Here is a 13,297-nt window from a genome sequence, read left to right on the forward strand (position 1 = left end):
CAGTTCATCCCCGGCCCCAGCTGAAATCATGTGGGTGGCAACCAATTGATGTGTCTCTCTCACATCGATGTCTTTCTCTCTCTCTCTCTCTCTCTCTCTCTCTCTCTCTCTCTCTCTCGCAACCCCTCCTTCCCACTCTGTCTGAAGATAAATGTAAAAATATCCTCGGGTGAGGATTAAAAAAAAAAAGAAATGGGTCTGGCAGGTGTGGCTCAGTGGTTGAGCGTCGACCCATGCACCAAGAGGTCGCCGGTTCGATTCTCAGTCAGGACACATGCCCAGGTTGTGGGCCCGATCCCCAGTGGGGGGCATGCAGGAGGCGACCAATTGATGTTCTCTCTCATCAGTGTTTCTATCTCTCTCTCCCACTTCCTCTCTAAAAATCAATAAAGAAAAACTATTTTTTAAATAAAGGAAGAATTAAATTTGCCTCTATTGGAAGGAGGGTAGAGGATAAGGGGGGGGATAAATGACGACAGAAGGACACCTGACTTTGGGTGGCAAACACAATATACAGATGATGTATTACAAAACTGCACACTTGAAACCTATATAACCAATGTCACCCCAATAAATTCAACAAAAAATTTTTAGAATAGGAATGTAAATAAATAAATTTGCCTCTAATTTCCAATGGTATTGTTTTTATAGAAAACTAAGGCATATATAAAATAAGTGAATTTAGCAAAGCTGCAGGATACATGGTTAATATATACAAAACTTAATTGTATTTTATGTACTAGGAGAAACAACTGAAAAATAAAATAAATCCATTTTAAAAAGTATCTAAAAATAAAAATCACAAAGGAATAACTTAGCATAAGATGCACAACGCCTCCTCCCTAAAAGCTACGAAACACTTGAGAGAAATTAAAGAAAATCTAAATAACCAGAGAGATCTTCTATGTTTAGGAATTGTAAGACACAATATGGTTCAAACTTTAATTTGCCCTAGTCCATCTATCATAATCTAAATAAAAATCCCAGCAGGTTTTTATTGAAATTGATAAGCTAATGCTGAAATATATATATATATGGAAATGCAAATATCCCAGGTGGGGGGCATGCAGGAGGCGGCCAATCAATGTTCTCTCTGATCAATGTTTCCTTCTCTCTCTCCTTCTCCCTCTAAAAGCAATAAAGAAAAAAAAATTATTAAAAAAAGACTGAAAGGCTAAATGCAAAATGGGAGAAAATGTTTTCACTACATATTTCTGACTAAAGACTTATGTCCAGAATATAAAAGGATCTGTTAGAGTTAAATAATCATAAGGCAAAAACAATAAAACTATGAGCAAAAGCAAATAGAAACAAGCGCTTCAAAAAAATATGAAATATAGTAAGCACATGGAAAGTTGTTCAACATCAGGGAAATGCACAGTGAAATAACAATGAGATGCCACTATAAACACCTGAGAAGACTAATTAAAAATAAATAAATATCACCACACTGGCAAGGATGTGGATTGAATGGAACGACTGAAAACTCCCAAGTGGGAATGTAAAATAGTACAAGCACTTTCCAAAACAAGTTAACTGCTGTTATTTCTTTTTTATTTATTTATTCATTTATACTTATTTATTTTTGTTACAGATGTTTCTCTTTTTTCCCCCATCGACACCCTCCTCCCCATCCCGCCCCCTCTCCCAGCCTTACTGTCTATGTCCTTGGTTACACATACATGCGTATAAGTTCTGTGGTTTCTCTCTTCCCTCGCCCCACGTCCACCTCTTCGGAGGTTTCTCAGTCTGCACCCTACTTCCAATTGAACATACACCAGCATATAAACTAGCCGTTCCGCTAATGATAATTAACTCAGAGAAATAAAAACATGTCCACAAAACCTCTTGTCCATGAATGTCTGTAGAAACGTTATTCAGAGTGCCTAAAGCTGGAAACAACCCAAATACCTATCAATAAGTGTAACCCTGGCCGGTTTGGCTCAGCAGTTAGAGCGTCGGCCTGTGGTCCAGAGAGACCCGGGTTCGGTTCCCACTAAAGGCATGTACCTCGGTTGCAGTTTGTCCCCAGCCCTGGTTGGGTCGTGCAGGTGGCAACCACTCGATGTGTCCCTTTCACGTTGATGTTTCTCTCTCTTTCTCTCTCTTCCTCTCTCTCCGTCCCTCCCACTCTATATGAATAAAAAATGTCCTTGGGTGAGGATTAAAAAAAAAGGGGAAGAGATAAACAATGGTAGTACTTACTCATCAATAATAATAAATAACTTCAACGCACAGTAGCATGCATAAGACTCAAAGTAACTAAACCAAATGAAGTCAGACAGAAAAGAACACATACTGGATGATTACATTAATATAAAACTGCAGAAGATGCAAACTAATCTATAAAGGCAGAAAGCAGATCAGTGGTTGCCTGGGGCCAGAAACAGAGGTAGGGGAATAATGCAAAGTGGCAAGAGGAAACTTTGGGGTGCTAGAAATGTCCAGCACCTTGACTGTGGTGATGGTTTCACAGATGTAAACATCTGTCAAAAAATTCATCTAACTCCACACTTTTTTTTCTTTCTCTAAAAATCAATAGAGAGGAAGGGGGAAGGGGGAGAGAGACAGAAACATGGATGAGAGAGAACATCGATGGGCCGCCTCCTGCACGCCCCCCACTGGGGATCGGGCCCACAACCTGGGCATGTGCCCTGACCGGAAATCGAACCAGCGACCTCTTGGTGCAACAGTCTATGCTCAACCACTGAGCCACACCAGTCAGGCAAACTCTACACTTTAAATAGTTTCATTTTATTGTACATAAATCACCTCAATAATATTGATGGAAACAAAGATACTAAAATTTAGAAACAGCCTGTTTTCTGAACAGAATATAGACCTTTGATTGGTGGTCCAAGGCCAATCCATTAGGAAAAACTGATTTTTAAAGGGTACTGAGATTACCTACTTCCAACATATAGCATTGTTGTGGGCCTGTATCAGATTCCTAGCAAATCCATCCAAATAACTTCAAATAATTAATGAGTGGAGTAAAACCTAAAATCCCCCACCACACACACACACACACACACACACACACACACACACACTAATCAGTCACTGCTTTGGTTTATTGTGCCAGGACAAATCCCTTGTGGAAAAAGGCAGAATAGAAATTAGTAAGCCATTGTGCCTCTGTAAGAACCCTTCTGGGGTGATGAACATACAATACAATATACAGTGATACACTATAGAAATGTACACCCATCTGGCCAGTGTGGCTCGGTGGTTGAGCATTGACCCTTGCACCAAGAGGTCGCTGGTTCGATTCCCAGTCAGGGCACATGCCCAGGTTGTGGGACCGATCCCCAGTGGGGGGCATGCAGGAGGCGGCCAATCGATGTTCTCTTTCATCAATGTTTCTATCTCTCTCTCCCTCTCCCTTCCTCTCTCTAAAATCAATAAAGAAAAAAAAATTTTAAAGAACTGTACACCCTAACACTATAATTTTATTGACCAATGTCACCCTAATAAATTCAATAAAAAAATAAAACTTCTACTAAGGAGAAACGGGATTGCTAATATATAATTTTGGTAGATTTTGCCACATTTTCCCTTTGAAAGGCTGTACCATTGCATTCTCAGTACTGATGCAGACGAGTTCCTGTTTCTGCCACAGCCCCGCTAACAGTACATTGATAGGATGTATCAGGGGAGTTTTGATTTAAATTTCTATTGGTGTGAAGTAAAACTTGAATTTCGATTATGTATTATACTAAATAATGTAAACAAACTTTAAATATTTATATTGCTCTAAAAATATAATCAGAAATGCATGACGGGCTGGTTTGGTTCAGCAGTTAGAGCATTGGTCCACGGACAGAACAGTGGGTTTGATTCTGGTCAAAGGCACATACGTTGGTTGTGGTTAAGTCTCTCGCCCCCGTTGGGGTCCTGGGTGGGGGGGCAACCTATTAATGTGTTTCTCTCACATCCATGTTTCTCCCTCTCTCTCCCTCCCCCTCCATCTGAACATAAACGGAAAAATATCCTCAGATGAGAATTAAAGTAAATAAATAAAAGAGCCCTGGCCAGTTTGGCTCAGCGGTTAGAGTGTTCACCTGCGGTCCGGAGAGGCCCGGGTTCAGTTCCCGCTAAGGGCATGTACCTCGGTTGCAGTTTGTCCCCGGCCCTGGTTGGTCGTGCGGGTGGCAGCCACTCGATGTGTCCCTTTCACATCGATGTTTCTCTCTCTCTCTCTTCCTCTCTCCCCCTCCCACTCTATCTGAACAAAAAATGGAAAAATGTCCTCAGATGAGGATTAAAAAAAATAATAAAAAAATAAATAAATAAATAAAAGAAATGCATGACATAAGAACAAAATTCATCGGTACAATTTATACAATGGAATACTATGCAGCGGTAAAAACAAAAACAAAAAAAAAGAAGGATCTCTTACCCTTTGAGACAGTATATGGAGGGACCTGGAGATAAGCCAGCCACAGAGAGACAAGTTATCACATGATCTCTCTTATAGGTGATATTGAATGAACAAAATAAACTGACAAACAAAACAGATCCAGAGACATGGAAGTAGGAAACTGACTGAAAAATCTCAGAGGGAAGGTGGGGGGGTAGGAAGAGATGAACCAAACAACCTATGCACATATACGCACTGCGCATGGACACAGGCAGTAGGGGGGGGAAGGCCTGTGGTGGGGTAGAAACTGGGAAGAGGGGGCAATGGGGGAATAAAGGGGACATCTGCAATACTCTCAACAATAAAGACAGAAGAAGAAACATGAAATGTCCTTTACGTAAAAATAAGTGCTGAATTTTTTTTAATCCTCACCCAAGGATCTTTCTCCATTGACTTTTTTATTTTTAGATACAGTGGAAGGGAAGGAGAGAGAGACAACCATCGATGTGAGACACGTGTACTGGTTGCCTCCTGCAAGACCCAGACCAGGGCCAGGGATGAAAATTGCAATCCAGGTAACATGCCCTTGACTGTGATTCAAACCCATGACCTTTTGGTCCGAGGGCCCATGTTCTGATACACTGAGCCAAACCCACCAGGGCTGAATTAGGGTTTTTTTTAATCTTCTAAAATTCAAATACTGAAAAAAGTCACAACAGTATGACTGTGTCATCTTGTAATTCTATTTTTTTTAATATTTTTTTCTTTTTATTGATTTTAGAGAGAAAGGGAGAGAGAGAAACATCGATGAGAGAGAACATTGATTGGCCGCCTCCTGCACGCCCCCCACTGGGGATCGGGCCCACAACCTGGGCATGTGCCCTGACTGGGAATCGAACTGGTGACCTCTTGGTGCATGGGTCGATGCTCAACCACTGAGCCACACGGGCTGAGCTCATCTTATAATTCTTATAGCATAATCCTAAAGATGCATCGCAGGTATATTTTAGGAGCAGGCTCAACAAATATGAGTAGCTCTGGGAGTATAAATATTCACAGGAGGGACTTCAGCAGTATATAGGTCCTGGAAACAGAGGAGCAAGCCAGAACAGTGGGGAAACCAAAGTCAAAATCATTTGTTTGGTTGCCAAATCTCTAGGTGGAGAAAATATCACGGCATCTTTTGTAAGATTTTACTGTGGGAAAGTTGCCTTCACTCATTTGAAATCTCAAAATTCTTGGCGAAAGAGAAATTTCTTTCTTCAGCCCTACTATTCCCACCTGCTACTGTCTTTTCCCTGCTTTGTTTCATATTTGTCTTTTTTTTGTATTACTTTGTTTTATTTTTTTTATTAATTTATTTTTATTACAGATGTTTCTCCTTTTTACCCCATTGACACCCTCCTCCCGATCCCCCCCGCTCCACCCCCAGCTTTGTTGTCTATGTCCAATGGTTACACATACATGCAAGTCCTGTGGTTTGTCTCTTTCCTCCCTCCACCATCCCCTCTTCTGAGGTTTATCAGTCTGTACCCTACTTCTATGTCTCTGGGTCTATTTTGTTCATCAGTCTGTTTTGTTCATTATATTCCACAAATAAGTAAGATCGTGTGATATTTGTCTTTTTCTGATTGGCTTATTTTGCTTAGGATAATACTCTCCAGGTCCCTCCATGTCGTCTCAAAGGGTAACAGATCTCTCTTTCTTACAGCTGCATAGTACTCCACTGTGTATATGTACCACCGCTTTTTGATCCATTCGTCTACTGATGGACATTTGGGCTGTTTCCAGATCTTAGCTATTGTAAATAGTGCTGCTATGAACATGGGGGTACATGTATTCTTTCTGATTGGTGTTTCAGGCTTCTTGGGGTACATTCCTTGTTTCGTATTTTGATTTACCATTTATTAGGCACTTACACCAAATGCTCTACTAGCCTACAGTTTCTCATTCAATCCCCAGGAAAGATGGTTACTGCCGTCATCCTCATTTCAGAAGACAAAGCTGGAGCATCAAAAGATTCAGGAGCTTACTCATTCATACAGCTTCTAGGAAGCAAAGCAGGATTTAAATCTAGATCAGGATCCCAATACCTAATAACCCTAAAATTATTTAAAAGGAGAGATTAGCGTGGCCGATGTGGCTCAGTGGTTGAGCATCGACCTATGCACCAAGAGGTCGCCGGTTCGATTCCCGGTCAGGACACATGCCCAGGTTGTGGGCCTGATCCCCAGTGGGGGGCATGTAGGAGGCGGCCAGTCGATGTTCCCTCTCATCGATGTTTCTCTCTCTCTTTGCCTCTCCCTTCTTCTCTGTCTCTAACATCAATAAAGAAAAAATGATTTTAAAAGAAGTTACCTCTAAAAAAAATAAATAAAAATAAAAGGAGAGATTAAATCTCCATTTTTTCATACCCACCCCAGTTTTCCGCCCCTTGCAACTTGCTGCGTGCCCTCAACATTTCACTGAACCGGTTTTCTAAAGTAACCAAGGACTGGTCGCCACAGTGGAGGGCCTTCTATTTGTCCTTTAAGGTCCAGCTCAAGTGTCACGTCATTTTCTTTCCTGGTATTCATCCCTCTCCCTTCTCCAAGTTGGAAATAATATTTCCCCTTTGACTTCCCTATCCCCATTTGTATACTGTTGACTAGATTCTTCACTCACAAGCTTATGGCTTTATTCACATTCTCGCTCACATGTTCACCGTTTATTGAGCACTCAAGTGTCATTCACTGTGCTGAGTAAGGAGAGTATAGGGATGATTAATGCACAATCTCTTTTCTCCTAAAGAACATATTCTAGTCAGGGAGAAATATTGATAAACAGTAATTGTAATTCAGTGTGAGGAACTGAATAAAAGTGGCAGAAGTTAGACCCTCAACAAATATTTGTGAGCTGAATGCATTATTCTTCCATTTTCAAAAGAACTGGTGAGGGAGGGGAGCACATATCTGAGAACAAGTTATTTAGATAACATATTACTCTTAGCCAAATATTGCACAATAATTACTTGAGAATGATTTGGGGGCAATGAAAGATATCCAATGGAATGCTTAGATTTGGGCTGCGAACATATAACTTAGAATAACATTTCGTATATCTACCCTCTCTCCCAAAAGTACATCCAAATCCACTACCCTGGCACATAAAAATGTATCTTCTCTTCCAGCTAGAGTATATACAAGTATAGGCATTAATAAAATATTTGTATAGAAATAGTCATATTTGAGAGACGTACAACGTCAACGTCATGAATTCTTCAGATAGTTCTGATTCAATCAACATAATATAGGTTTTTTAGTACAGCCATTTTGTGAAATGAAACGTTTAATGACGATCCACACCTCGGCTGATTTTGTGTCGAGTACATACTAGTAAACATCTCACCTGTGCCATTTTTCATTTGCTATGCTCATGCACCTTGAGAAAATTTAAGATGTGCTTGCTATTTAATTCCATCTCAAATTTTCCATGATATTAAACCTGTAACCTGGATTCTTGGGCCCTGACTTCTGAAACTTCGATGCTTAGGTATCTTGAGTTATAGGGGTACAGTGAAAAATTGAATGCAGCTCTTGAAAGATCTATCAAAACAGGAGTCATCTTGAAATAAACAGTTATGGCTCAGCAGATAAGTGCGGCATCAACTTTTGCCTCTTTAATCTTGGCACGAAATAATGTACTTACAAACTTAAAAGTGATGAACCACCAAACGCCCCTCTCTTGCTCTCTTTAAAAGTAGTATTTTTGTTGAAAACATCACAGAACAAATGTTTGTAAGATAATTATGTGTTCATCAAAAGCCCATATGTTCATCAAATATCTGCCTCTGTGGAGAAAAACATGTGTCATTCTCATGGATAACTGCCTGCTTCTGACTTCACTTGACAGATTACAGTGTTTTATGCTTAGCAGGCAAAAAAAAAAAAAAAAAAAAGACAGCAAGCTGCATTGGCCTACAGTGGATTTATCCTTTGAGTTTACACCGTTTTCAACTTTCCTTTTGCAACCAAGGTTTGAGCCAGAGGAAGAACAGAGAACCACAGCATCTTAAATTTAGTTTGCACGCATGGATTTTCTGCTCCTCGAAGCTTTTGTTGAAGGATTTTTTTATATTTTGTTAATTTTTTATTGTTTGCCAAATTGAGACCAACCTTGTACTAAGACAAACCATAGCCTTATAGAAAGGGTCTTGACTAGTTGAACCAAAATGTTCAGCTCATGTATAAAAGGGTTTTACTTTGCCCTGGCCGGTTTGGCTCAGTGGTTAGACCGTCGGCCGGCGGTCCGGAGAGACCCGGGTTCGGTTCTTGCTAAGGGCACGTACCTCGGTTGCAGTTTGTCCCCGGCCCCGGTTGGGTCGTGAGGGTGGCAGCCACTCGATGTGTCTCTCTCGTCGATGTTTCTCTCTCTCTCTTCCTCCCTCTCTCCCTCCTGCTCAATCTGAAGATGAATGCAAAAATGTCTTCGGGTGAGGATAAAATAAAAAAGGGTTTTACTTTGTTTCACTTGAACTTCCCCATAAACAAAAACAACACTAAAAGATTGATATCTGGACTGTAGCTTAAATATTTCACTCCTTCTAATAGAGGAATTCATAGAAACGTAACATTCCTTGCAGCAACAATACAGTTAAATCTGAGTAAAGCAGGGATGTGAATATAGATGCATACATAACTCTCTCTCTGTGTACAACCATCTTTCTCATTTTTTTTTTTGTTTGCATTTTTTGCATTTTTGAATCTGAATGTCCCAAAAGGCATGGCTCGCTAATGACGCTATCAATCTCATTACACCCATTTCATTTGACACTGCATTATAGACAACATCCTTACAAATTCATCTCCTTTGTGCGCCTCTTTCTCCTTCCAAATTCGTTCCACACTCGAGGACGACCATACACAGCTGTTTGCCTCCCACATATAATTACCACCCTCTACGAGGCGATGCTGACAGGTCCGAGAAAAGCAGAGGTCCTTGCACTTAGTTAAATTAAAGACATCTCTCCTATCAAACAATTCCTGCAGGGGCAAGTGTTGGGACTTTCCAGAACCAACAAATAAGTGTGCAACCTGTTAGCGATATAAACAAGACTGGGCAGAGTTGATAAGCTGACTGGCACTAGCAATGACCACTGTAATCTCAAACCATTCCTTACCACTGGTCATAGGAATAAAACACCGCGGTCACCGTAGTCAATGAATCTGGCCATCATTTTGTACAGGGTTCCTCTCGCTGTGGTTACTGAAGCGCAGAACTCACCGAATGAATGACTGGGAAGCTGAGTCACTAACCAATTTTTTCTGTAGCTTTAAATCGCAAGCTCCCAAGGCTTCCCGATTGGTGACAGTTAGACACCTAGACGTTGGGTATTTACTCTGACACTAAGTGTCTTCTAAGTTCTTAAAAGCTGATTATGTTTTAATTATTATTTCCGTTTCCAGGTGTACAACATTCGAGTTTGACATCAGTATGTGAGAGCTGATTATTAAAAGCATGCTGATAATAATCGCTTAAAACTGTTGTCTATTGACCAGTTAGACACTCAATTCAGAGTACCTGCAGGTTTTTATCATTTTAATACAGCATCTATTTAAAGGTGTCAGATGTGCTTCTCTGATTCATTACTAAGCAGTCAGACCCTATTCCACAAAAAAGCTGTGTTCCTGCCCGGCCGGTGTGTCTGGGTGGATTGAGTGTCGTCCCATGGACTGAGAGGTCCTGGTTCGATTCCCGGTCAGGGCACATGCCCAGGTTGTGCACTCGATCCCCAGCAGGGGGTGTGCAGGAGGCGGCTGATCAGTGTTGTTCACATTGCTGTTTCTCTCTTCTCTCTCTCTCCCTTCTTCTCTTTCTAAAAAACAAACAAAAAAAATCAATAAAAAATATATTTAAGAAGATGCATTTGTCATCATCACCCAAGGGTAATGACTAAGGAAAACATGTATACTGTATTGCTTTAATAACATGACTTTTAGTCCTCGAGCTCCCCCTTTGCAACTTTGGGAAAGCTATTTAATATCTGAGAATCATTTCTGTCTCCTTCAGATGGGGACAATGGTATTGACCTCATACATATCTGGTGGAGGATTAAATGATATAATGCAGCATTATATATGGGATGTACTAAATACTCAAAAAATGCCAGCTAGTAGTGGTGGTGGTGGTATCTGTGGTGGTCTACATATTGTTTAACGTTCCTCCCATAAAATCTAGTCTTTCCTTTAAATATGAGTGAGCTTTCCTGACTCCCTTTTGTTGAGTAGAATAATACAGTAACAATGATGCTATGTGATTTGGTAGTTGTATCATAAGAAGGAAATAAATAGCCTGGCCGGTGTGGCTCAGTGGTTGAGCGTCGACCCATGCACCAAGAGGTTACCAGTTCGATTCCCGGTCAGGGCACATGCCCAGGGTGTGGGCCCGATCCCCAGTGGGGGACATGCAGGAGTCGGCCAACCCATGTTCTCTTTCATCGATGTTTCTATCTCTCCCTCTCCCTTTTTCTCTCTCTAAAATCAATAAAGAAAAAAATTAAAATAAAATTAGTATTAATGAAATTGTTTTAAAAAAGGAAGAAAGAAGTACATAACAGTTTCCGCCTGGTGCGCTCAGTCTCTCACTTTCTCCTTCTCTCTCCCTCTCAATGTAAAATTTGGAACCTAATCACCATGTCAAGTAGTTGTCTCAGTTGACAGTCTCATCTAAGGGCTTGATCTACAGCCCAGCACCAACTGCCCAACACGTGATTCCAGCCTTTAGCCTTCAGCCTTCAATCCTCCCCAAACAGATAGCAAGTAGCCGAGTTGTTCTCACCAAGCCCTGCCCAAGTCACAGATTCATGAGAAAAAGAAATAGTGTTGTTGTTTTAAACTGCTACATTTCGGGATGGTTTGTTATACAGCAACAGGGAAGTGGAACTTCATCTAAACAACATGGAGACTAGTCACCAAAATCTAACAGAAATGTCACTTCCGCTGCAAGCAAGGCATAAATCACCACCACAGCGAATGTTTGTCAAGAAATGTGCAGTTTACAAAGCAGTTTCTTAACCATCACCTCACTCAATGCCTATAAGAACTCTAAAAAAACAGATACGATCACTAATTTGTTTTATAAAATAGACTATCAAGGTTCAGAGAAATTAGCTAATTTGTACAAAATCACTCAACTAATAAGTGATGGAGTCAAATTTGGACTGTACATATTAACCTTTTTGTTTTATAGAGAGAAAAAAGGAGAGGGAGAGAGATAAACATCAGTTAGAGGAAAACGTCGATTGATTGCCTCCTGCACGCCCCCTACTGGGGATTGAGCCTGCAACCCGGGCATGTGCCCTGACTAGGAATGGAACCAGTGACCTCTTGTTGCATGGGTCAACGCTCAACCACTGAGCCACACTGGCTGGGCTACATATTAATCTTTTTTTTTTTAATCCTCACCCGAGGATATTTTCCTCTTTGTCTTCAGATAGAGTGGGAGGGAGGGAGGGAGAAACATCAACGTGATAGAGCCACATTGACTAGTTGCCTCCCACATGACCCAGCCAGGGCCAGGGATGAACGGAAACCGAGGTATGTGCCCTTGACTGGAATCGAACCCGCAACTCATTGGTCTGTGGGCCAACGCTATAACCACTGAGTAAAACCAGCCAGGACTACAAACTAATCTTTATGCTGTGTGACAATACATAGGATTCCCCTTAGGTTTTATGTCCTTCCCTGGGACCAAATGGTATCATATTTGGTGGTCACTTGTATGGGGCTGTCTCACTTTTTTTTTTTTTTTTAAATCCTCACCAGAGAACATTTTTCCATTTTTGTTCAGATAGAGTGGGAGGGAGGAAGGGAGAAAGAGAAACATCAATGTGAAAGTGACACATTGAGTGGCTGCCTCCCACACGACCCCAACCAGGGCTGGGGACAAATCGCAACTGAGGTACGTGCCCTTGACCGGAATCGAACCCGCGACTCATTGGTCCACGGGCCGACACTCTAACCGCTGAGCCAAACCGGCCATGGCGGGACTGTCTCACTTTTATTCCCCAAACTTTTAACACTCTGGAGTGTTTCTGACATCCAGAAAAAGGTCTTTTCCATCAAATAGTTAGTAACTAATAAGAGGAGGCCAGAAACATGGGAGACTGTATGAAAGCCACAGTTAGCCAAAAATGGCAAAGACACACCAAGCGCAACAATCAGCCTGGGAGAATCTCTCAAGAAGCAGCACTAATAGCACAATTATATGGTTGAGATGTCTGTCAGGCATGGGCAGAGTTGCTTGGAGCAGATTATAGGTCAAAGGATGAAATGCTAGAAAAAGACCTTTCATTACTTTCATCATTGGGCAATGCGAACAGTTTGGACTGGGCAGTTCTGAACTCTACAAGGAGAAATAAATGGCCATTTACGGGAGAAAAGTGACATTTTAAGATTGGGGTGGTAAATATAATCATCATTTAAGAAATTCTAGTAGGAAAGACAGAGGGCAAAGACCAGAAGCTTTTCTAAAATCCCATTAGTATAACGAACACATGTTTAGCAGTTGACTATTTTTGAGACACGAAGTACTGTCTCTCTTCTTTGCCTCTCTCCTCCCACCAGCTTTTTGAACTTGGGCAATTTGGACCAAATGAAACAATAATCGTTAATAAAAGTAGCTACATCTGTGGAGCACAAACTGTGGGCCAGGCACTTTTAAAACTGTAGCCATGTAACGGATGCTCTGATGTAAATAGCGCTATTGTCCTTTTACAGCCAAGGGAACTGGGGCAGAGACAGAACGCTGCCCAAGGTCGAACTGCCCTTGGTACTCGGTGGAGGGTTTCGTGCCCGGCATCCTCTTTATTTCTACTCTATACTGCACTGCATTGTCTAAACTCCTTGGTCTAGTGTTAGGATCATTAGAAGGTATCACGAAAGAGAATCTTTAATT

Source organism: Molossus molossus, unplaced genomic scaffold (genome assembly GCF_014108415.1).
Source record: "Molossus molossus isolate mMolMol1 unplaced genomic scaffold, mMolMol1.p scaffold_m16_p_2, whole genome shotgun sequence".
Taxonomy (NCBI): domain Eukaryota; kingdom Metazoa; phylum Chordata; class Mammalia; order Chiroptera; family Molossidae; genus Molossus; species Molossus molossus.